At 40.9% G+C, this 24,463-nt stretch overlaps 1 long non-coding RNA gene across 1 annotated transcript in view; it reads left to right on the forward strand.

Annotated features, from left to right (window-relative positions):
- The window catches only part of LOC142056891 (uncharacterized), a 33,973-nt gene that overhangs the window by 3,153 nt on the left and 6,357 nt on the right, over positions 1-24,463 (forward strand). The window contains exon 2 of the long non-coding RNA XR_012660455.1: positions 23,819-23,933. This is a non-coding gene — a long non-coding RNA (uncharacterized LOC142056891). The remainder of the gene's footprint in view (positions 1-23,818; positions 23,934-24,463) is intronic.

A 24,463-nucleotide genomic window follows, 5' to 3' on the forward strand; every position in this document is an offset into this window, starting at 1 on the left:
TAATATGCATCTTGAAACTTCTCTCACAGTTACTTTTGAAAACGCAAACATCCAGAATTTTTCTTTTTTTAATACAACAGTAACTCTATTCTCACTGTCAAGATAGCGAGAGTCAGAGCTTGTGCCAGATAATGTATCCGTTACTTTATTTTAGAGTGCTTGAAATCTGGGTCCCCTTCCTGACCCTTGGCTGCTAGACAGCCTTAAGCACGCTGCTTCGCCTCAGTATACAGTAAAGTTTCCCATCTATGAAATCAGGATAAGGCAGCTTTAAGTATGCTGCTTCACCTCCATATAAGAATAATTTTCCCATCTATAAAATTTGTGTAGTGATTATTTACTTCATCGTAAAATACTTTGAGGATTTGTGGAGAAAAGGGCTAGGTGAGAGCACTACCTGAAAATGAAACATCAGACATTTCACATGTGCTTGGAGTTTGGAACGTGATGGTTTAATCCTCTTTAAGCCGCTGACTAGGTCAAATGCCTTTACTTTGAATACTCTTAAGCATTTTTCTCCTTACGTTTCTTCCTATTCATAACTCTTTCCTCTGTATAATACATAAATTGGTTTTAAATCAATCCGTGAGAATAAAACAGCTTCCTGCAGAAATGTTACACATCCCTTACAGAGAGTAATTATTAAGGCAAAATAGAAGTAGATACCTTCTTTTGCATGAGTGTTGTTTTGCTAATGTCTCTTGCTATTTCTGGACAAACTCTTTTAATTCTAATTACCCAAGTTGAGTGTTAGAAACAAAAAAAATTTATAATTTTCTAGAAATATGTTCTTTACATGTTAAAACTTTTTTTTAAAGCATCACTTCATTTAAAACACATGGATCTGTGTCTTTGTAATACAAGCTTTCAAGCGTTCAGCGATTCCTACAGTAAAATTTTTTTTGTCCTTTTTCAGTACGTGAGGGTTATTTTCTGTTTTGCAATAATTCAGTCACTGTGAACAAAGCACTGCCAGAGAGAAGGTTTCCCCAATAAGCACTTTTAATTCTTTTTCCCCTCTTATCGCCTCATTGTTGCATGTTTGTTTTCCTTCTGGTCCCCTGGGAGCCGTGAGAAACATCATTTTACACAGAGAAGCAGCTATACAATCTTCCTATCTTAGTAACTACTGTTTCTTAGTTTTGTACTACTGACCCTGGTGGAGTCTGTTTTAGACACAGTTACTAAAACCAGACAAAATGTTTATGATGAGCTAAAAGCTAAGAAAACCTCAGGAGACAACTGGTTTGGGTTTGCTTTTGCTTTTTTCTAGCATCAATTCATATCCCAGCTCCGCATCTCAGAGGCAGTAGTAGTAATGAAAGGCTTTTTTTGTTTGCTTAATTATATATACAAAATAGCAGAAAGATTTTGGTATGTTGTGAAACATGTTGGCATGGAAAATATGTTGACGTGGGGGAAAAAAAAAAACAACCAAAAAAAAGACTGAAATCACTTGGTGCAGAGGGATGTCCCAAATCAGCTAGAAATCAAGTGCGTTCTCTGACGTCTCCTCCAGGTTTGAAGATCTAAGCAGCGGTAGAGGCTTTGTACTGACCTTGTGAACAGAGACAAATTTTAATTTGTTTCAGTTTTTATCAGCTATTCTAATCAGGAAAGAAACAAAAGGAGCTGTGGAAAACAACTAAGTCACTGATTTCTGACATTAAAATGGAAACAAACTGAGGAGCGAGCTGGTGAAAATATTTAAGGTATAAATAGCTGACGTGAGCTTTGGTGACACCCGGCGCAACTCTCATCAACACTGAGGTCAAGAGTCTTTCACTGCAACACGATATTTGGCCATTTGTACTACAGCCAGCGTTGGGACCGAACGAAATATAAATTGCTGCTTGATACGACAACCCTTGGCTGGTTCAAAACAGCAATGGGAAGTGGGCAAAACGTAAAGGCGGATGTGTTTGTGGGAGTCCTGGGTAGAAATCCTAGAGGAAGGAATAGGAATGGGTTCAGAATTGTTTGCATCTTGACCTGGTAAACTGCTTCACATTAATAGTGATCTGTTTCCTTTCTGGAGAAAAACAGGCTCCTACGTTTGTTCTGATGACCGGGCCTCTTGTTTCGTTTCATAGGGTGACATATTCCTGCTTGCTTTGTAAGAGTGTTCTTAGATCCATATTTGACCTCTTGAAGTTGAACTCTTCCCTGCCTTCTGTTGCCCAGGTTTCTCGTTGTTCCCAGCACGCCAGCAGTCTGGTTGATTTCATTCTCTCTTATAAACAAAACCTGATTTCATCCTTGCCTTAACAACTAACTTTTGCAGTCCTAAAGATACCTAAATTTCTCTAATAGGAATGAAGTGTGCTCTGTGCAGCCTTTTGAAGGAAGGCCACCATCCTAACTTATAGAATAAATAAGTCTTAGACACTGACTTTCTTCCTTGAAAAAGATATGCGTGTGTCTAAAGCATGTGGCCTTTCTCAGGACTTCTCAAACCATGATACACAGTTTATAAAGGGACTGCTGATAGTCCACAGAGATCTGGCTAGTGGCACAACGTTCCCCTTCCCGAAAGCTGAATTCTGTTACAAGAAAACTAAAATACCCAACATCCAACACTAATACTACTCTCCTGCTTGCACAAGAGCTACCGAGATAAAAAGGACAGAAGGTGAAGGTCAAGCACAAATGGCAAGTCTGAATGGTATCTTAGTTTCAGTGGCAAACAAATTAGAATATAGCATCCTTCATTTAAGTACTTTTGAGATGTAAGTACATTATTTTATAGCGCAAAAAAAAAAATCCAAGTGTCACCGAAAACCCCCAGAGGCATTGGTGTGCCCCAAAATTACTTGTAGCACTAAAAAGTCATGGAAAAGCCACAGCCCTTGAGTTACAAGAAATAATCTTATTTCCAACATTCTTGTTTTTATCCTACTTGCAGAGATAGGTTTTCCTGTTACAGTTGTTCCATAAAATGAGCAATGGACCTTTTTTCCCCTGTGTATTTTTTGAGTCTTAGAGAAATGCAAAAATATCCCTGGTCATCACTCCTTATGCTAAAAATATTTACTTCTTTATATAGTCTTACAAGCTTGAAAGGAGGGGAAAAAATCCTTGGAACTGAGAGCCTGGGAAGAAAGAATGTCTTTTGGGTCACAACTGAATAGTCTCTGTGCTGATGCATACTAAAACATTGAGGTGGTATAGCTACAATGATTACAGATGTCATTGCTGGCTGACTCGTACCTTTAAAAGCCCTCTTATAAACACAGTTACGTTGCTTTTAAACTGTTTAATTTTGCAAACAGGTTATTTCCACTCACAAGCTGTTAGCTGAAAGTACATTTCAAATACTATGGAGGTGTGAAGTCTAGTTTTAGTTTTGTTTGATTAGAAAAATCACTAAGACTTTTGCAAGTTGTTTAGCCAATAGCATTTGCGTCCAGGCTAAGGAAAGGGAAGAATTTTATGTGCCACAGCGTAGCTGAAGTTACCCGCCACAACAGAAGCAGTGGGAAAGACGGAGAAAAGAGAATCACTGCAAGTTTATGCCAGATCTAACTAGGTTCAGAAATTTTGTTGTAGTTGTTCATAATTTTGCAATAGCCCTTCCCGAAATAGGCAGTCCGTTGTTCCGCTATGCAAAAAGACGGAGACAGAACATATGCTAATGAGTGTCATTTCATGCTCTGCAGCCCATGAGCATATTAAATAGGATAGATAAGTCTTTTGCACGAGGTGGAAATAACTTTGTGTTCTGGAAAGCAGAGAAGATTATTAGGGGAAGAACTATATTGGATCTGGTTTTGAATAATGTGTTGAAAGTAGTTGTAAATCTGAAAGAGTGAAGTGCATCAAATGAAAGTGATCACAAAACAATTAAGTTCACCATGCAAAGAAAGGAGTAGTAGTGGCAAAGCACAGGGGAGGGACTTCAGAAAACTTTGTTAAGTATCACAATACTTACGGATGGGACCTTGGAATAGCAAGCCAAGGAAAAAAGGAATGCAGGACACCTGGTGACTTCTGAAAGGTACACAACAGACTTAGCAGCAAAATTTATGATGCAGTGGAATGGAACGATATAAAAAACTGAGATGGAAGCATTTTAAAGGATTATATAAATATGTGGAAGAACTCAGGTTAGGGCTACCGTTGCCTGTTTGACTGTGAACTGGGGCACTGCAGTAGTCTCCTCTGGAATGGATCTTATTTGAGATTACTGGATAGCCTGGGTTGTGGAAGAACATACACTTCCAAAATGTTTTGATGACTCAATAACTGAGAGGAGCTGAAAATAATCTGGATGGGAGAATCCAGAATCAGAGGGACCTCTAGAAATGGAGAAATGGTCTGAAAATATCCCGGTAAGATTCAACAAATACAAATGCAGTAGCTAAGGACAAGAGGAATAAAAATTCTTGAGTGTCTGACAAAGCAGCAGGTCTATCAAAAATGGTCTGAGGGCTACAGCGGCTCACAGCGTGAGCAGAAATCTGCAACAGAGGAACAGAGGCAAAATTCAGTCCAGCACATACTGAAAGAAATGGCATCTGTAGGACACGAAGGTAATTAATCTGCTGAGGCTTCGACTGAAGCACCGCATCCCATTTTGGGTATCCCACATGAAGAGAAGTTATTTTACATCCATTAGTTCAGAGATATGCACCAAATACGAAAAAGTTTAGAAAATATGTTCTCTGAAGAAAGGTTAAACAAGTCATATTCTTCTGGAGAAGAGGAGAAAAGAATGAGTTAATTTTCTGTGATGGGAGGGCTGTTAAATACAAGAAATTGATCAATGTTTCTCACTACTTACTACTAGGAGGACAAGAAAAATTAGTCTTAATTTACAGGAGAGAAAATTTAAACTAGAGTGTGGGAAAACCTTTGCTATAATTAGGGTAAGGGCACAATAGAAGAAAACTCATTAAACACAGTACCTCCATCTGTAGATACCTCTAAAACCTCTAGATTGTAGAAGCTTTCAACTTTTAAACATTTCATTTGTTTTTCTTTTAAAGGGCAAGTAGGCAACTGTCAGTTCAGAAAAGATTAAAGTTGACTTGTAGATACGCATGATATTCCTTAGAGCATGGTGACAGAAGAGCTGAGTAGATTCTTCTCAACTGTATTTCTACGTATGCATTCAGGACAAGGAAACACTCAGTCCAATTTATTGTGACACGTAACAAAGATGTCACAGAATTAAGAATCAATGGTCCCAGCCTGCAATGTGCTGGCTGCTTTCATTCACTCTCGTGTTCCTTTATGCTTGGTTGGAATGGGCATTCAAACTGCGGTAATGTTGCCTTTACTGAGGAAATTATTCCAATTTTTATTGAAAAGTCAGTGAAGTAGTATAGGTTAGTATTCAAAACACATGAAAACTAGCTTTAACAGTAGAAGGAAAAACAACTCCTGCGGCAGAAATACCAGCAGAGGCCCGTAAATAAAGGTTTGTGACAGGATATGCTTGGAAGGAGGGACTGCGAGCTAAAACGCGCAAAAGCATAAAATGTTTTTCAAGTTCACTTTTTCAACTGGCTAGGAAGTTGAAAGATGATTGAAACAGTCTGACAAGCTTTCATGACATACATTCTTTTCAGAGCATGCATTGGCTTTCCAATGCCAATAAAATTGTGTAATCCGTTAAAAAAATCCTTTCAGCATTTTTTCCCTTGTTTTTTCTAAGCTCACAGTTGCAATAACAATTTCTCTGCAGGATCTTGGCCCATCACTTCCTTCCAATCTTTTATTAGTCTCTAGGAAATGCCTACACCTAGTCATTATTGTTTAATTGGAGTGTCACCAGATAATAGTAATGCTTTTAATCTTTCCGAAGGGTTATGAATTAAGACTTGCAGTGTCCTTGAGGTGAATAAAAGCAATCCAACGAGCCGTGAACAAAACCTGGGCACTGCCCACATCAACACGGTTATTGCTGACAAGAGCAGAAAGAAACAAAAAGTCGTGGGCATTTTAGACTGCAACTACCAGAGCCAGGCTCTCCAGCAGCGAGTGATTCATCGTTCATGAGCGATTCCTGCTCGCCTGTAGACCTTCAAACAGACCAGGCACAGGTTTTTAGCATTTAAATTCTACATACCTTTTTTTTGCCCCCTAAAGCTTACAAGCAGAATTGTCAAAAGCTGCTAAGCATTATGACAGTTTCTGTGATATCACTATTCCGGACCTCTTGCCTCTTGAAGATGCTGCATCATCTTTAGTTCATTTTGTCTGCAGTTAAAAGGCTGTGAAATTCTGACCATTTGTGAATACACAGGATCAGACAAGAAAATGCCAGCTAGCCCAGGATGTTAGTCGCAATTATCACCTGTGATTTTATGCTCCAGCTAGGACATAAAGGGAATGCTGTATCCTCCACCCTGAGTTTAGTAATCCTAGTAGCAAAAGCAGCTTCCATTGGGCTACAACTCTTCTTCTCATCAACATGAATGGGGAGCTGGTGCACAGGAAAATGGAGATGATTCGGTGTCAGCTATGCTGCTACACATGTGCACCATCAGAGAAGCAGCAACATGGAGAGGCGACTAGGAGAGAAAGGATCAAAGCCTGGCACAGCTGTTTAGCCTATGGGAGCAAGGGGAATCTCTGAACTTCTGCTTGGTCTTTCATTTTAATTGTAGGGACAGCGCAACTATGCACTGTGCCAAGTCCAGCGTTGACAGCAACATTCAGCAATGATTAAAGCACATTATACATTAGCTGTTATTTCAAACATTGGCTGCTGCCTAGCATGATTGGATTCTGGGGGCTCACATTCACTCCAGTGTAGCAGCACTGGTCTAGATGTGAGCTTAATTAAATCACTGCAGTGTGCACACCACTCAAGCAGTTTCTAAACTGATTTAATTAAATCAATCAAGGCAAGGTCTTTATTCAAAGTCTCGCTCAAGTACTTCATCTGTGATCAAAGAGATCACTCCCTCTCCCCCCCCCCCCCCCCCCCCCCCCCGTTCCCTGTGAGCAGCGGGTATACCCAGAGAGTAGCATGGCAATCGGGTGTATTTGTTGCTATCTTGCCCTGTATCAAACTCAAATGTCTGGGAAATAAATCAGCGAAGTGCCGCATCGAAATCTAAGGCAGCTATGGCCATAGCTAGTATCTGTTAGCATTACTCTACGAAACCCCAGGAAAAGATCATGTGAGGAAAGTTAGTAAAGATCGGACTGGGCAAAGTTGATAAGGCTATGACCCTGGTACTGGTTTATAAAACAATGAATAATATAAGAATATTTATTTAGCATGCTCTGTATTTATATTCTGAAAATAAGGTAGGTAATAAAGCCCAAAAGCAGACAGGTTAAACTGCTTCTGGCAAAAGAATATAAATGTAAAACAACAGATATACATAAATATACGTAGAAACGATATTATGTATGTATATAATACTGGACCAACCTGCAGAACTCTTTGCCACTCAGGTTATGGAGATTAAGAGCTTAGGTACATGCAAAGGAGACATCTATTTTGATAATGAGAAGAGTCACAATTACCTCAAGCAGCTCAATAAACGATTCAATCATTAATGAGCAATATTAACTTTAATGCTTCATTCCAGATACGGGCAAACCATCTTCATTATTTCCAGATATATTGTTTACTTTCTCCTTTTTAGCATCCGGTATGGTTTACTTTCAAAGTCTACATGAGTCAGTGTCAGTTACCAAATTATACTTCATACAACAATATGTTTTAATATTGCTGTATAAATATTCCAATTTACTTAAACAGCTCTTCTATCTGCAGAACACACATCTGTGTGTGCGCTAGAACTTTTAAACAGTAACAAGATGTAAAAATTTCTTCCTAAAAATGGTCCATTCGTTTAAAAACAAAACCTGTTGGGGGGATTTGTCTTCTATTGAAGGAAAAAGTGTTATCATTTTCTTAGCTTTCCTACATTAGATGCAATTTGAGAAATGAGAAAAAAATGTCACAGTTATGCTTCGTTTAGTTTGGATTCATTGATTTAGTAAGCGTAATTTCCAAAGGCGTTTTCAAGCACCGCTGTCCTTATGAAACAAGACACTTCAGTTTTCTGTTAGTAACTCTGAGTTATCCAGAAATTAAAAACGCTGGCTGTGACCTAGGAAAGCAAAACCTTCCTACATATCCTCCTGCTTTCCTCCGTCACCAAGAAGTGCTTATTGACAGCTGCATCTATGCTTAAATATCGCTGGTGAAATAACATTACAAAAGAAGGCAACGGCAGCCTTGCACAGGATCAGATCTGGACTTATGTACAATGTGGGCTGCGAGAAGCTTATGGTTACAGTGCCTGCTGATGCTGCCTGTTATGGTCTAGATCCACCAAACAGCTCGAGAAACCGCACTAGTCTCTAAACGATCAGAAGCTGGGAAAAGTTTAATAGTTAAAGATTGTAAGGGAGACGTTGCCGAAGCACAATGGGCAGCTCAGCACATTTTCCCTCCTGTGCCTTTGACACCTCCTTTATTAAAGTGGACAACTGTCCAGAGCTTAGATAAGAACAACTTTTCAGCCTTAATCATGGTTCTTTCTGAGTCTGCTAATGTGGTTCAGCTGTAGCGGTCTTTCTGCATGAAGCACATGCAATCACATGGCTTGTAAGTGCAGGCAACAGTCTAGGGAATCACTATTGCTACCATCATCTTCAGTTCTTCATTTACTTGTTTGAACCAGGAGTAACACTAGGCACTCAGATGTAGCGTTTGGTACATGGCATTGCAAAAGTTCCCTTTTTCTAATGTATATTATTCTGGGAATATATTATTCTTCAGGTAAGGTACGGAAATCAACCTTAGCTGCTGATGAGAAGAAAACTTCTGCTTGCATTTGTGAAAGCTATGCTTTCATACATAAAATGCTTCAGGACATGGAAGAATATACACCCTAGATTGTCTTAGCAGAGGCTTGCCTCTGAAGGCACCTATGTCTACCAGAAAAACTCATTATGATGCACTTTTTTTAACAACTGTGTGGCAAAAGTCACAGCTTCATGGTACGACTTCTGAGTAGTCTACAAAAATGGGATCCAGGCCTTTATTCCTGCCATGAAGGCTAAATGAATAAAGTTGGACGTTTTGGATGTTTTAGATTTTGATACAGAGATTTGCAAGTTGCCACTTTTTCCAGAGAAGAAGTGGTGCATTCTTTGTTTTAGTGCTACGTAACTCATGTAAAAAAGAAAATAAGGTGTGAGGAGCTAACACGCCACTTGTGCAATGATACCAACTCGGCTTTTTGAGAAAGGGAAGAACGTAACACAAGGCATCAACTGAAACATTTCCATATCCACGGTGAACACGTGGACATGTTCAGGACAGGACAGACGTCAATACATGCACAACAGAAAACAACTGAGGACAGTTAACTGCAGCACACGTTTTCTTCTTCTCTGCAACCACGGCTGAGGTTCAAAGCTATATTCCGTTATCAAATGAAATCATTGTTCATGTGAAATGAGGCAGGTTGCATAATTTGGAAACACACGAACCCATAAATGTGGTTTTGCTATTCGCAAACACTAATGCTGCTAACCAATGACACCAGACTGAGAGGGTTGCGCTGTTTTCTGCAAAAGGACAGAAAGAAGTGTTTGCCCACAAGTTTCATTGTAGCCTCTTCCCACAGCACCAAGATGGTGTTTGTATTCATCAGCATCATTTAGGCACAGAAAGGAGAGCAAGTGTATCCTTCAGTGTCACCTTATACCCCTTCAGGGGTGCAGCTTATGCTCTGGTGTGTCTCATCAGCTCTGATGATGACATACATCTGCAGGTGTTGAAATATTCCAACACGCAAATGCCAAGCCTGGGTGTTCTGAAAGGTGCCAAAGGAGTCAGAAGCACAGTGATGACTGAGAAACAAATGCAATGGTGGGGGCCCTCCCCACCCCGAGGGCCAGAGCACATACTACACCCATCCATCCCAGCGAGGCAGATGGCACACGGTCATCCCACTCCCCCCGCGCCCCTGGGACAGAAGAGGGAGAACTCAGCATCAAACATAGAGTTAGCTGCATATGGTCTTTATATTAGCATCCTACAGCTAAAGCCTATGAGAAGGTATAAATTGTGCTACGAAGGGTACTAGCCTGATAAACCACGACCACAATACCCTAATCTGATGGGAGCATGAAACTTCGGCTGCGCTGTGCTCTGGAGTTCTTCCCCAAACATGCTTTGTCTCTGGAAAAATGCACGTGCGGCATCATTAAAAGCAGGATACAAGCTTGCCTGTCATTGATGAAGTAGATAAAGAACGGCTTGATGTTCTTTGAAGTACAGAACATACAGCATATCTAAGAGTGTAGAATAAATTGCCCACTATATTCAAGATGAGAAACAATGTCACGTTATTAAAGACACATTAATGCACAAAAGAACAGGCTTAAGGTGGCAGACTGAAATTGGCATTATCATTTCTTAGGCTTTCCCTCCCCAGGTGGCATATATAATTACATTATCACTGTGGGAATTTCACTGTGGACTATTGTCATTCCCAGAGTAAATATCTGTAATGAATCAATTTTTTTTGTTTGTTTTTCAAGAGAAGTTGAGCTTGACTCATCCTTACCCTGAAAGTCAATGACTGTTATTCTATCATTTAGCTCAAAGATAGTTTGTCTAAGTGTCTGCTTTTAATTGATAGAAAGTTAGAAGAAGGATTCAAGTCTGCATAAGGCAGGTAAATGTACAACATTATTTTAGGGGAGAAATTAGTCCTTGACCTCCTGTGAACCATTTATACTTTGAACAATGAAGATTGATGTCTCTGGTGTCTCTCTCGGCTAGTATCAACACACAAGCTAGCTTCTGTTACGCTGTTTTTTGTTTCCATTATTGCTAGCCTAGTAACAAGCAAAGCTCCCTTTGCCCAGCCAAGCTTACAATGGTAAAACCAGGCAGTGCATCTCAAACTTCTCTTCTGCTGCTGCCTGCTCAAGTGGAGAATTAAGCCATGTTCACAAATATAATTCCAGCCATTTGTTTTTTATTCTCATACACCAGTCAACGTTAGGCAACTAAAGGAAAAAAAATGCACAAACAATAAAACAAAAGTACAAAGAACAGCTTAATACTACAGTAGGCAATTTAAACAGCTGTCTTGGTTCATCCTTCCCACAGCACAGTGTTTTTCTTCATTCCCCAGCAAGCATCTCTGCCCAAAAGAAAAGTAAACCTTTGTTAGTGCCTACCAATTGGGCAGAGCTGACTAAAGTCGGCAAAGATTTTCTTCATTTGTTTCCCATTTAAAATGTAAGGCCTTATTTGCCTTTCATGCTGCTGTGACGTTTCTGGTTTTATAAGTTCATGCTTTCAATTTGCAGAAATTAATTTTGTACAGATGCTATATATATATGGAGACTCGTTACTATTTGCAGACTTAAGGATTCTTAGTATCTTCAAAAACAATTTATCTCCACAAAGTAAATGGCAAAGAAAATATTAGACTCCCTAAGAGAAACATTGAGGTTGAAAAAATTAAATGCCCTTTCTCTCCTCATTCCCCAAATGTAGGAAATACACAACGCTCAGGTTTTCACAAATATTACATCAGCTCTAAGTCATTCAAGTAGGAGGAGTTCCTTTAACAAATAAAGGGGAATGAAATACTCTATATTAGAATATAAGATCCCTACCATTTCTATATTCACATCAGTCTTAGAGGCAGAGTCCGGTTTGCTGTTAACTTGTCCAAAATCCTCTGTTTAGTTTTCCCTCTCCTCCAACTTCCATCTTGCAACATTTCCCCTTCTTTGGTGAACTCTTGTGAAGGAGCGTAATTTCTCATATTGAGAAAGCACATAGCTCCTTGAGTCATTCTGTAAATGAATGTAGGAAGACAGCAGTCGCGCCTTTGAAAGTAAAGATGATCATGGGGTTATCAGAACTAACAATTTGACAACTTAATCAGTTTTTCTAAGAATTCAGTCCAAGTTACTTGCACTAAAAATGTGGGATAAGACAAGGAAACAAGCAGTGGAAGGGTGCTCATGCTGCACTGTCTCAGAGGGACAACACAGCTGCTGTCCAGCTTTGCAGTGCTTTGCAGGAACCAGCAGTCAGGGAAGATAGGGAAGAGCACTCCCTGTGCATCTGAGAGCGCTGGAAGCACCACAGACAGACAGAGGAGCCACCTCCCAGCCAAAACATACTGCTATGTGAGCCTGAGGCTTAGGTCCTACTTCAGACTTTGATACTGCTTTTTGACAGAAGGAGCGAGTCCGGTTGACCTCCTCCTGGGAGAACGGTATTGAAACAGCCAGAGATAAAATCCAAGTACCTTCCCTGCAGCAGGTCTCTTCCATCCTGATGATGGCATGCTGTTACTGCAGACCTCAGCACTACTGGCAAGGGTTTTACAGGCATTTCCCACCCATCTCTAATGAAGCTAATTAAATCCACACAGTGCCATAGAATATGGCTATGTACGTTTGCACCAGCAGTGTGTCTACCTGGTTATTTCCAAATCTGATATTAACATACAAATCTTGCTTCCAGTTCTGACTCTTAAGGCACGTATTTCTGCCTGACTTGGCAGGAACTCCATCTGGGAAACCAATGCTGTAGCTGTACTTCTGAGACACCCTGCATGCTGGTGCAAGCCTGAACATGATACCCTAGACTGAGGTTGGGCGGAGAGGGAGTAACCATGTTACAAAACATGCCCAGAGATAAAATCTTTAAGTATGTTGATCTTCACATAACACAGTTTTCTTAAAAAAAGTTGACGGTACAGCAATAGCAGGTTCCAAACTAACTCCCTTCGAGCCTGTGACAACCCACTGAGCACAAAAGCATGCTGGTACGGGTGCCTCTGGACGATCCCACAGCACTGAAATGCAGTAAGCTTTCAGCAGGGCACATAAAAAGGGACAGAGCCGATAACTGGCTCACTCCCTATACAGATGACATATTCCAACTGGACATAATGCAAGCCAGGAGGAGACAGAAGACCACAACTCTCCAGTTTCATCTGTAACTTCCAGTGAGTTATGTTGCCTTGCGCATTTCCAGTGCCTCTGTTTCTTTAGAAACTTAGCATGCAGAAGGCATGTATTTTGCACCACAAGATCTAGTCCCAGTGAGGGTATTAGAAAATTATTAAGAAGTGAGTTTACTTAGCCTACACAGATCTCTTTAAATAGATATTTCCCAAAATAACCTGATTGAAAAGGTTTTTAAAAAAATGCAGACTTAGAAGTTGTTTATTCCCAAAGAGAGGAACCAAACCCTTCTCTGCACTCTAAAGTCCCTTCCAGAACCGGATTCCTTCCCTGCTGCCTTTTCATCTAAACACATTTGTTTTAAGTGGTGTGTTTTAACATGTATGTCTCTTGAACCTCATCTGCCTCAGACTCAGCAAGAGTATCAGTGTCGCTACGGGACAGCATCATGGAACATTTTATATGCTAGGAGAAGCAATCTCTGCTGTTGTATTTTGGTCGAACATTTCCTGGGCTATTTTATCTCAGCTTTTTAAAAATGGACTGTCCTGTTAAAGGAAACTGCCATTAGAGGGATAGCAATAAATGCTTCATTCAGTGTGCTTGGCCAAAATAGCTCACTGAGTCTTGGAATGAAAAGACCCTTGTCCATAACAACACAGACACAATTACAAGCACAGACAGGATGGTTTTGCCTAGAAGGGGAAAATGCCTTGTGGCATTAAGGAGGAGGGGTGAAATCTCTCAATGGGTAGGGCAATCAGTTTGATAATAATTAGGACATTTATAATGGGGAGTGGGGAAGAGATGGGAGGTCAGAAGTGCATAGAGGGGACAGCAAAGGGAACCTCCCATCTTCCTAAGGAAACCACTGCATCTCATTCCCTTCCTGCCTCCCTTAAGAGGAGACTTAGTGTAACTCATCTCAGAAGCTGTTCCAAGGAGAAAAACCCATCAGTTATCACTCCCTCCTGCTCCATTGTTCTTTCTCAGCTGTACCTTCTTGAATGTTACACTTGTTCCAAGCCTTCTCTACGTCATCCTTCTCTTCAGTTGTCTGCATGTTACTCTTCTTCCTTAGCGCTCTCCTAGATTTTGCACTTTGCCTTCTGCTTCCACCCCTTCTTCCTGACTCTTGCTTTTGCTTCTCTGGTCTTAATCTGCAGTTCCCCTTTAACGCCTCATAACTCCTCTGTTCTGAGGGATTCGTGTCACAGATGGCAGCAGCAACAGCAAATTGAGGTGCATCTTAGAAGCTGAAGCCACAGGGCTTGGACAATGATTTTCCACAGTATCAGATCCCACAGCAGTGCTAAGAGGGATGCTATAAAGGCTTCATCTGTTAACAGGGGTCGGTCAAACATGGTGCCTTTTTTATATTTGCCATGGGTTGGTGACTCCCCCGGCCAATGAAATTTATCCCACAAGGTTCTAATCAGCATGAATGCTGTCTTGCAGAACTGCAGCAGCATAACTGACCTCAGAAAGGAAGCTTGACTGAGGCTCAGCCCTCATGTTCATCATGTTCGCTTGTTGCTTCCCTGAAAGTAACTCAGAATTTGGTCTCAACAGGAACGACCAAAGAAGCAGCAGTCATGCCTAAACCAAACATTTTATTCTGATAATTAAGTTACCAGAAAAAGTTAGTCTTTTGGTAGGGCTATAGTTGCAGAGTAGCTGTCACATGTAGGCAATGCTGTTCTGCACATCTACAATGCGATAACTGTTCCTGAAAGGATCTTTCAGACGTCACAGCATTTCTATCCCTTCAGGGAGTGCTGCTTTCGGTTCCTCCCTTGATCACAAGTTCTCTGACAGGACCACAATGGAAAAAAATGTTATTTGCAAGCTTGTTTCATGCTATACGCTTTTCATGCTCGCGATTGCTAGACTTCTGTTCTGTGAAAAATACAGGCTGCAGAGACCAGACTTATATAATTTCTTGCAGTTCACTTTGCAGTTCACAGGAAATTTAAGGTAGAGAAGTGCATAGTGTAGCAAACCATACATGGGACTCACGGTGAGGACACCCAGGTGCTCTTCCTGCTTCTGCAGACAACCTGCAGTGACATGAAGCTAACAAGTCTGTGATCCGGCTGCCTATGCCAAAAAAAAGTACTTCATGCATCAATTTACTTCATTACCATGAAATCTGCAAATATCAAGAAGAGTCATGTGTTTTTAGTAGAAGATCATCTCCTGTCTCTTGCCACAGGAACAGAATCTCTGAAGACAAATTGCTCTCATAGTCCTCTGCTTTTTGAGAGCAATAGGATGTGATTTGTTCCAAGGCAAAGTGCTTTCTGAAGAGGCTGCTGCATGCTTTCCAGATGGGCTTTGCATTACCTCTCCATACTGTGAGGGTACACTTAAACAGCACTGCCAGCAACAGGAAGTTGGTGATGTGCTTGCTCGCATGTTTTAAGATGGTTTAAGGTGAGCTGCCAGATTTTCAAAGAGACTTTTGTTTTACATGCCAAATATTTCTTAAAGGAAACATACTCTATTTTCTCTTGTCTGTGGTGTCATCATTTGCCCTACTGGCATGCCAATTCTGTTCTAGTCACACTGCAGAGTAAGAAAAACATCTTTGCATTTTTTCCCTGGAAGGGGTACCAAGTAAAACAAATAGCTGGTTAAATTACATATTCATCTTGAATGCACTACCTATAAAAATTTTTGTCTGTTGATATTGCTATCAACTTTCAGATAGATAATTATCTGTAGCAATGCCAGAAGCACTCACTGACCTCATTTTTAAATGGAAGGTTGTCATGGCACATGCCAACATTATGTCTTACACCACTGTCTAGACATGGCCAAAGTTACTCTCAGCCTTTACTGACACTGTCATGGGAACAGAGATAAGTCTGTAATATTGCTTTTGAACCCACCCAGCACAGTACAAAGGAATTTCTCTAACCTGAACTAATAATGAACCCAGGCAACAGAAGTATATTACCTGCTTGGCCTACTAATGCGAAGCACAATTACTTTTGCCTTCACATGTCAAAATGAAAAATGTGCAGCTTAGTTATCATTTTTATATTGTAAATAATAAATTTGTTCAAGACTGAAAAATGCAAAAAGCCACAGACAGTTCCTCAGGGAAAGAGCGTCCCCTCCTCGCCTCCCCAAAAGCCAAAAACAAGAGAATGTTATTCACTTAAATAAATATACCTCAACTCGTATACATCTGTTTGTCTGAAACGTAAGGTCTAAAGCACATATCTTTCTTCTTATTCCTTTTCTAATTCTCACTATGCGTATTGTCTGATCTCAGAACCTCGAGGCTTCCTAATTTGGTAGACAAGCCACATTTTCTGCAGAATTATACTGGAAATGCTGTGAAAGAAGAAAATCATCTTAGAAATATATTTTTTTAAATAACCCATTTCTCTTATCCCCAAATGTAAATAACCTGACAGCTATGCACAACATAATCTACAACTTCCTTCTCATCTGCCTTTTTTGTCCTACTTGCTTCCCTTCAGCTTACATCACTTGACTTCCCCTGTAGCAGAGCCTCGTCTCAATCAAGCCATCTCCCACATGACTGCAAAGTTAAAGAAAACTTAACTAGAGCATAACAACAACTGTGTTGCTGATACATTCCTGGCTTAATTTGTATTTTAAAACCCCTGGTTCTCCCTGTGCCTGCCTCACAGTAGGTTTTCTTCAGGGCAAAGCTCTCAATTTCTTTGTACAGTGCTTAGTACAGGGCCCATTTCATAGTTGGCATAGTTGTATTTTTGTAAAACAGGCAATTAAGAAGAGGAAAACCCCCCGGTTTTTTCATGCTGGAGATGAGCAAAACAATTATCCACTGGAAAGCATAGCTTGCCTGTTGATGGTTCATCTTTGTGTCATACTGGTTCCTGCCTACTTGACAAAGCAAGCACGCTGAAAATTATGATCTGGTTGTACAGTCCAGGCTTTAGCACGTTGACAGCACCTTGGAACAAACTATAAACATGGCTCAGTTCCCTATAAGATGCAAATATATATTTTTATGCTCTTCTCCTTTTAAATGAGTTCTATCACCCATATCACTTAATTCTAGCCAGAAGAACAACATTAAAGCCCCCCAAAAGTCAAGAGCTGCTTTAAGATGTTTTATTAATATTTGATACATTTCACCTAACATATATGGCATATTTGACCTAAAAATTCAGTTATGCTTTAATTTGTTTTGAATTGCCTTCAGGGTTTTTCCTTTCCTTGGGTACTCAGTTTACTTGGGTGTATATAAACACACACAGAAAAGCTACATTTCTTACATAACAAGGTGACTACAAAGGCTGAAACAAACTAATACTGCAAACCACACGACATCATGTGCTCAGACTCAGGCTATGGTGTGAAAATCTGCGAGCAGCCTGTGCTGTACTCACGTTACTGAGACACAGGACTCAGTTTACTGGTCCCTGCTACTAATTCACTGGATGACGTCGGAAAAAAAAACCCTGTCTTGCAAAGACGCTGACTACCTCTTTGTAAAATGAAAGTAATACATATTTCAAGTCCCATTTACTGACTTCTGTAGGAGTTGCGCTTGATAACAGGTTGAACAAGTATAGGATCCATCCCTGTATTTGACTTGTGTTTCACAGGTGTTACTCTGAGCCATCAGCTGCTCAGAAGAGCTCTTTTGAAACCTTGGAGTTTCCCTTTAAGATCTGATGAGATCTGTGTCACTCAACAGCTTATTTTACTTCCTCAGCATTTTCTCACTTCTGCATTGTCCCGTACTGGCAGTCATGATCGGATTGTTTCAAAATAGCACCCTTCTGAACACAGGAAGGTTTTAAGCACCGGGTCTGATCTCACAGCAGCACTGAGCCAGCAAAACATCACTAAGTCAATCGTTACTCTGGATTTCTATTAGGATGGAAGGTGTGAAAAGCCAATCCAAACTCATTCACAAGAAGTATGAACAACATTCTTTAAGTTATCAAAGTCTATCACTTTTAAGACAGGAAATCCTGCTATCAAGAGAATTCAATAGCATTAACTAAATCTGTCAGTGTCACCATCAGAAACCTAGATAAGCTCTCACCAATCATGGACTTACACCAGCAGTGTAGGGAGCATACACCTTAAAAAAACCCAAATAAATCTTAAAAAAGCTTTAAGGGATGTTGGGTTTTTTTTGCTTCATTCACCCCTCCCACCCAGTGTAATAGTGGATCTTTCCCTATCATGCAAAATAGCCGTTTTGCTTTTGCCAAAGCATACAGCGCAAGAGCTTAGTTCTTTCCTCCTGCAGTTCTGTTCTCAATTTCAGAGTTGTGCCTGCTTTACACCAGTCTAAACGAGACAAGGATCAGACATTCCATCTTCAGTGCTTTTGTTTCAAAGATAAATGACTGTGTTTTGCTGCTTTCCCTATGGCTTATTCCAGAGTTCTGCTGCCAGTTCAGACTGGCTCAGTGTCAAGGCTTGACACACAGCAAAAACAGTCGAAAAGTAGCAATGCGCCCTCTGACCAGCTCATTTGGAAGTTTTGTGCACTCCGCGCTGCAACAGTTGGGAAGGTAGCAGACCCACCGCATTTTTAGATACCTCTTCCTATTGCAGTGCTTTGCAAAAATTTACTTGGTAAGTTTTGGACAGGAAGCAGATGACTCGAGAAGCTTAAACATAGAAAGGAAAGAAAGGGGGAAGGGAGAGAGAAAAGAGCAAAACAGCTAATAGCTATAGAACGCATGCAAATATAAATGTGCAGCCAAGCAGGACACATCAATGAGTCGCATTTGGACAGAAGATAAACTAAAGCTCAGTTAGAGCAGGGCTGCAAAGACAAACTGATGACATGCAATTAAAGTCTCTTTTGCCAAGTACGGTCTAGTTCCAGTGTTTGATCCCCTGCAAGGATTCACAATTGTTTCATAGCTTTTCACAAGAAAAAAAATATTTGCTTCCTGCCTCAGGTTAAAGGCATTGAAAGAAGTAGGGCCAGATTAATTTCCTTTGAGGCTATTTCTAGTGATCGGTCAGAAACAAACATGTCTGTAAACACTTAATACAGTTCACCTCTATCGTTAAAAAAGTCCACACTGGCAAAAATAAAAGCATTAACATGAAATAAACACCACTTCCATGGGGAAATTTTATTTTACGTCAACTCCATAGTGGACAGTCAGATTCACATCTTAAAGCATTTTGCACATGGCTTGCTGTTTAGGAAGCAGGTTTTAAGTTAGAGCGACTACTTTATCAGAAATAACTGCTAGAACTACAACACATGGGATGCAAAAGTGTTCAGTTCCAGTTAGAAATACATCAGCCGTTCGTGTCATGTTGTAATGTGCATATCTTGTTAAAAAACTATTTAGGTCACTGACTTCAGTCTAACACCTTGGTCTAACACCTGCTTCTGTACAAAACCATTGCATAAGTTCCCTACACAATTTTGAGTGTAAGCTTCACCCTGCAGAGAGAGTTTATGAGTGTGATGAGTTACCTGTTTATTTGTTTCTTTCCTGTGAGCATCCAGAGACACTCACTAATCCAAACTGGTCTCCTACTTCTCTACTCCTCTTGGAGCTGAAGAGCAAACATAATAACAGGAGGGAAACTTCTTTCCTCTCACATTGTCAAGGAATGGGTTGCAGTACTGTTATTCACAGCATGCAGAATTTTATTCCACTGTCATCTCACCTGAGAGAGATGCTAATTAATTCGGAAAGATTTTTTTCTTTTCAGGATGTATGTGGGAAAACCTAGCTGAAATGTCAGCTTCCACATTTCAACATTGACAGTTAAAAAAAACAAAAGAAAATTTTCTGCTTGTCAGCCGCTGGGATTTGCTTGAGGGAGACACAGGGAACTGCCGGACACTTCGAGCCCACACGGGTTGTCCCACGCCTTTTTGTAACAAAAAAACACCAGTCATTTTTAGAACTAGGACTGCATTTCAAAATCTTCTAACACAAGTGCCAGACTAAAAATAGGCTTTTTGAGAAACTGTTCCATCAAGCACAGTGCAAAACTCCCGCTGTGAATAAGAAAATGAACATGATAGGGTCTTAGGCTTCTTTTGGCAGAGACATTCTCTGGCCACCACAGCTGCCCGTCAGCTTGGAAATAGCATCAAAATCCTTCTCTTCAAGGGACAGCTGGAAGCAACTGTGGGAGAGAGACGAGCACTGTCACAGAGCAATAACTCAGTTCTGAGCCCAGCCTCAGCAAAGTAATTCAGGATGCTCAAGCGTTCCTAAGGGACGGACAACACTTTCTGCATCGATGGCTGTAGCAGAGCAGAAATGTTACAACCAACAGATGGTTAAATTCACTATATTCTGGTGACTTCTTAAGTGAGGGTTATATAAAGACTTCAGGAGCAACCTCTTTTAATTGAAAATAAATACTCAAGAAATCTTTTACCCTACATTAAAAGCCTTGATTTTACTATCTTAGCTAGTTTGTTAGCTCTCTGCTTTAAAGAGCAGATTCCTATATCCTCACTGCTACATACTAGAAGTGACTCTTGGCAAAAAAGATTTTTTTTCAGCTCTCTGACTGTTCTCAAGGCCATGACCCTTGAATATAATAAGTTAGGTGTGCTCTCTTGGCTGGACTGCACACCAAGGGACCGATCTGAGGGCAAGTGGCAGATCATATGAGAGGACTTAGCATTACACCGTTAGGCTATTCCTCCCATCCCGAGTTGCCCACATCCTCACATTAATGACTCAAATGTGCCTTAAGTAGGCAGACCGTGTATTCAAGTAATGGTTAAGGCAGGGAATCCCAAATCCCACTAAATCAGTGTTTTTTCTTTTTCAAAGCAGAAATATTTCTTATCTTACTGGATTTTGTGCTTCTAGGAGTCACTTTTTCAGCTTCTCTTCACCATCATGAAAGAGGCCTATCTAAAATTCCCCAGAAAACTCTCCTTTAACCATAAGATTTCCAGAGCTGCTATTTCAAACAAGGAACAACTCACATGAGATGTGGTTTACAGTGATAGAATAAATAATAGCAACCTGCCATGCCTCTCAGTAGCTTCAAATTCTTTAACTGACATTACAAAGGGTATTTTTTTCCTCTGTAAAGCATAAAATCCTCCAGAAATTGAAGTGAAAGCTGCATGAGATCATCTACTGTCAGAAAGAGAAGGCAGTATCACTCACTCTAGGTAACACAGCTGACTGCCTTCCAATTAAAGGACCATTCCCTGGGAGGCAGATACCTTTTATCTTGGACATGGAAATCATCTAGTAGCCTCCCTTGTGTATAACCTTGGGTGTGTGCAGGCAACCATCAATTATAAGCCTTACAGGTAGAAAGTTCCAAGACTGTCACATAAAGAAAAGACAGAATAGAGGCATAACAAATCACCACTTTACAGGACTGTAAGATGTTGCTGTAGAAATATCTGTTTTATTTTAGATTTCGGGTTCTGTACTTTAGAAGGTGCTAAAGCAGTTTCCAAACCACAGCCCTAATTCTTAGGAGGTTTAAGGTCAACCATAGACTTAGTCACTGGAGTTGGAAATGAACGAAAACAAACAGGGCAAGAACTGGGTGGGGTACAAAAGGCCAGGAGCTCATAGATATCTTCCCTTCTTTATGGCTCATCTCAGATTTCATTTGACCAGACAAGCATGCACATTAGAGGAGGGAAGAAGGAGCATACACCCTGCCCCCTGTGCTCCAGAGCTCCTGAGCAGACATCTTCTCCCCAGCGTATTACAGAGGGAGGTCAAAAGCATCCCCCTCAGCAGTCAGGTCTCAGTTTTGCTGCTTTTTTAATGCACATTCAGATTTAGCACTGCTTGCATCACACACCTCCCACATTCACTTATATAGGGCTGACCTACCATGCATTCAGCATTAGGTTGAACAAGGGTTCCTAGCACCGTGAAGCACACAGAGGGAAAGTCCAGCTGTTATATTCCCTAAGCTTGCTAAACACAGCTAGGGCAGTCTCTTCTGGAAACCCTAGCGCTGCTTCTCTGAAAAGGCATAGAAAATGTGTTCCTGAAATAAAGCTGAAGGACACATATGTGATGCCTACAAGAGAATTTTAAAAAAATATTCCCCTCTAAGAACACTAGTCAAGTCCATGACCACCTTTTAACTCTCCTGGACCTGGAAAGAGTCTTAGGATTCCGCACAGGCTAGAGCTGCCTGTCACACCAGCAACATATGGCAAGAACTGGCAAGTGGCTGCAATCCAGTCCTATACCACACCTCTGCATCAGCATTAAGGGAAGCGAGAGAAGGGGAACCCAGGACAACAGAGCCCTTGCGTCAGAAGCAGCAGATTAATCTATCACTACAGATTATTTTTATTACACATTCCCCCCACCTAACCCTAAGCACCCACAACCAAAGCCTTGGAAAGCTCTGGAAGAGGGTTGCCTCCCAGCCATGAGCCTAGTGCCAGTCAGTTTGTAGCTGCAGGTGTAAATATCACTCCTACTACACAAGACAAAACAAGCCTAAAATCCCTTCTTACTGCTCCATGGGCATGGGTAGAGGGTAGAAAATCTAACTCCTTCCCCACACAGACATGCTAAATAGACAGGCTTTGGCCCTGGTGATACAGCTTTCTGTGATAAATGATCTGTCCAAGGCAGTGGATTTCTTATGGAAGCAAAAAGTTCTCTTTTCTTACCCAGAGCCACTCCAGTGACAATGGGGACTGGCATGGGACTCCACTTCAACAGTCACATGTGGTCGTCTTCCTCATTCACAGACTGCTAGGAGGGCGAAACTAGTTTCTTTAGAGACACTAGCTAAGGACAACTCCAAGGATTGTGTGAAAACCTGAACCCATTACACAGCAACCACAAGAAGAGACTGGTCTCGGATCCAGCTGCTGAGAAATGCTGCGAAGTGACATCTTATTTAGTTTGGGTTCTTACACAGTGTTTTTGCTTTAAGCTTAGAAGAAATAACAATACTAGTATCATATTCTAGCAAAAGTGCTACAACATCTGTACTAACTCACATGTCTAAAGAAGGAAGAGCAGGCTGACCTGGTACACTGCATTGTAACAAATGAACCTTTAAAGAAGGCCTTACATTGCACAATAGCATTTCCCAATGTTTGTCTGGGTATGTGCCCTGTGGCCCAAGAAGTACCTTCTCTTATCCCCCCCAAAAATCCCATCAGGTTTAGTTGGGATATGAATAGTTAAGAGATCCACAACTCCACAAACAACTGTTTTCCTGCTTTTGCACCTCGGGAAAGTCATGATGGATCAAAGTCTGTAGGCATGTGAGGGTCAGTCAGGACAGTGCGGCTGGGAGAGCAGCAGCTCCTATGAATCGTATCCTGGGAACTCCATAGAGAGGGTACAGATAAGTGAGGACAGGGCAGCATTCCCTTTCTGGCCTGGTATCTGCCTGTCTCATACTCTGAACAAGCAAAAGGAACATTATACAGGAAAAAATTGTCATGGAAGTGCAAAAACTGCTAGAAAACTCCTAATAGTCCACTCTTCAGAATGAAAAATGTACTTTGCAAGTTTCCAGGGGGGTATTTCTCTACCCCAGTACTGTTAAGTATTTCCACAGAAATTCTGTGTGATACTTTTAATAAAAAAAAAAAAAGAGAGACATCATGCCTTAAAGCCTGTCGCTGAGCCAGGAGGCTTGCACATACCACAGACAACTAGAACAAGATTTAAGTGTGACTTAAAAAACAAGAGTGCAGCAGAGTAAAGTGTTCACTGCACTGGAACAGGGGAAGAGAGGGGACCAGTCACTCTGCAGTTCTGCCGGGAGGCCTCAAGGGGTTACAGCAGATCATAGGCTGGACCCAAGTCAGCTGTACCATGTGGTTTTGCCAAGGGTCAGCCACTAAGTAAGGCTATGTTAAACAAGAACAAAGGATGCAAAAGGTGTGAAGTAACCCTTCCCTTCTATTCTATTCTAGGAGTAAGTGTTGTGTCCAAGTAGCATATTGTGCTTCAAAACAAGGTGTGGACAAGCAGGATCAACTCCAGAGGATGTCAGTGAGAACCATCAGAAGTCTGGAAACCACATGGCCTGTAAGTAAATATTAAGTGAAAAGGGTGGTTTAGTCCAGAAAAGAGAAGACAGAGTCACTACAAAGTCTATTTATGAAAACAGCAAATGGGAAGGGGACAGTCTGTGCTCCCTATAATCAGGGCAGATGAAGGCGTACCTAAATTATACCAAATGCAATTTAGATTAAACATCATGGACAAATTTCGTAGCTGCAAGAATAATTAAGTATTGAGTGAGTTGCCTGGGGAGATTGTGATATTTCCAGCACAGGGAGGTTGTCATAACAGGTTAGACAACTAGGTGTAGTTAATTCTGCACTGGGGTCGGAGAAACAGGATGAGCCTGTGAGATCCCTTCGAGACTTATCTTGTAGTCTAGAGGAGACAGAGAATGGTGAGCAGCTTCAATTCCTTCTTTCTTCTACAAGTGTAAACAAGGGTGCAAGTATGTTTTTCAGATACAGTTTTTGACCAGCCCCATACCCCACCTTTACATAGCTAGTCCAACCTCCCCCTTCTTCCTCCTTTTCCCTAGCTCAGGAGCAAGCGTA

Source organism: Phalacrocorax aristotelis, chromosome 4, assembly GCF_949628215.1.
Source record: "Phalacrocorax aristotelis chromosome 4, bGulAri2.1, whole genome shotgun sequence".
NCBI lineage: Eukaryota > Metazoa > Chordata > Aves > Suliformes > Phalacrocoracidae > Phalacrocorax > Phalacrocorax aristotelis.